The following is a 2,500-nucleotide window of genomic DNA, read 5'->3' on the forward strand; positions in this document are numbered from 1 at the left end:
AGGAACCCATTTCACACCTTGGGGCATTGTACCCATTCACACATGGGGGCATTGTACCCATTCACACCCACACCTGGGGACATTGTACCCATTCACTCCTGGGGGCATTGTACCCATTCACACCTTGGGACATTGTACCCATTCACACCTGGGGGCATTGTACCCAATCACACCTAGGGACACTGTACCCATTCACTCCTAGGGCATTGTACCCATTCACACCTAGGGACATTGTACCCATTCACACCTGGGGGCATTGTACCCATTCACACCCACACCTGGGGACATTGTACCCATTCACACCTGGGGGCATTGTACTCATTCACACCTGGGGGCATTGTACCCAATCACACACACCTTGGGGACATTGTACCCATTCACTCCTGGGGGCATTGTACCCATTCACACCTTGGGACATTGTACCCATTCACACCTGGGGGCATTGTACCCAATCACACACACCTTGGGGGCATTGTACCCATTCACACCTGGGGACATTGTACCCATTCACACCTGGGGACATTGTACCCATTCACACCTTGGGCCATTGTACCCAATCACACCTGGGGACATTGTACCCATTCACTCCTAGGGGCATTGTACCCATTCACACCTGGGGACATTGTACCCAATCACACCTTGGGGCATTGTACCCAATAACACCTGGGGACATTGTACCCAATCACACCTTGGGGCATTGTACCCAATAACACCTGGGGACATTGTACCCAATCACACCTTGGGGCATTGTACCCATTCACACCTGGGGACATTGTACCCATTCACTCCTAGGGGCATTGTACACATTCACACCTGTGGACATTGTACCCATTCACTCCTAGTGGCATTGTACCCATTCAAACCTGGGGGCACTGTACCCATTCACACCCACACCTGGGGACATTGTACCCATTCACATCTGGGGACATTGTACCCATTCACACCCACACCTGGGGACATTGTACCCATTCACACCTGGGGGCACTGTACCCATTCAAACCTGGGGGCACTGTACCCATTCACACCCACACCTGGGGACATTGTACCCATTCACACCTGGGGACATTGTACCCATTCACACCCACACCTGGGGACATTGTACCCATTCACATCTGGGGACATTGTACCCATTCACACCCACACCTGGGGACATTGTACCCATTCACACCTGGGGACATTGTACCCATTCACACCTTGGGACATTGTACCCATTCACACCTGGGGGCATTGTACCAATTCACACATGGGGGCATTGTACCCATTCACACCCACACCTGGGGACATTGTACCCATTCACTCCTAGGGGCATTGTACCTATTCACACCTGGGGATATTGTACCCAATCACACATGGGGGCATTGTACCCATTCACACCTGGGGACATTGTACCCATTCACTCCTAGGGGCATTGTACCTATTCACACCTGGGGATATTGTACCCAATCACACACACCTTGGGGGCATTGTACCCGTTCACAGCTTGGGGGCATTGTACCCATTCACACATGGGGGCATTGTACCTTAGGGCACTGTACCCATTCACACCTGGGGACATTGTACCTTATGGCACTGTACCCATTCACACCTTGGGACATTGTATCTTAGGGCATTGTACCCATTCACACCTGGGGACATTGTACCTTAGGGCACTGTACCCATTCACACCTGGGGACATTGTACCTTATGGCACTGTACCCATTCACACCTTGGGACATTGTATCTTAGGGCATTGTACCCATTCACACCTGGGGACATTGTACCTTAGGGCACTGTACCCATTCACACCTTGGGACATTGTACCTTAGGGCATTGTACCCATTCACACCTGGGGACATTGTACCTTAGGGCACTGTACCCATTCACACCTGGGGACATTGTACCTTAGGGCACTGTACCCATTCACACCTGGGGACATTGTACCTTAGGGCATTGTACCCATTCACACCTGGGGGCACTGTACCCATTCACACCTGGGGGCACTGTACCCATTCAGACCTTGGGATATTGTACCTTAGGGCACTGTACCCATTCACACCTGGGGGCACTGTACCCATTCAGACCTTGGGATATTGTACCTTAGGGCACTGTACCCATTCACACCTGGGGACATTGTACCTTAGGGCACTGTACCTATTCACACCTTTGGACATTGTACCCATTCACACCTGGGGGCACTGTACCCATTCACACCTGGGGACATTGTACCTTAGGGCACTGTACCCATTCACACCTGGGGACAATCCAGGAGTAAAGTTCCCTTTCCGAGGACACAACAGTTTGTCAAAATGGCCGGAGCCTGAGTAGAACCCTGATCACTGGTGAACACCGCATCAGAAGAAGTTAGGGCGCAACAGCCGAGTGGTTAAAGCGTTGGACTTTCAATCTGAGGGTTCCGGGTCTGAATCTCGGTAACGGCGCCTGGTGGGTATAAAGAGTGGCGATTTTTTTTTTCCCAATCTCCCAGGTCAACATATGTGTGTGCAGACCTGCTAGAGCCTGA

The 2,500-nt window shown here is 51.7% G+C and overlaps 1 protein-coding gene across 3 annotated transcripts in view; it reads right to left on the bottom strand.

Annotated features, from left to right (window-relative positions):
• Nucleotides 1-2,500, bottom strand: part of LOC143295235 (lengsin-like) — a 54,346-nt gene that overhangs the window by 45,913 nt on the left and 5,933 nt on the right. The gene's annotated exons all lie outside the window — the stretch shown is intronic.

Source organism: Babylonia areolata, chromosome 20 (genome assembly GCF_041734735.1).
Source record: "Babylonia areolata isolate BAREFJ2019XMU chromosome 20, ASM4173473v1, whole genome shotgun sequence".
Lineage (NCBI taxonomy): Eukaryota > Metazoa > Mollusca > Gastropoda > Neogastropoda > Buccinidae > Babylonia > Babylonia areolata.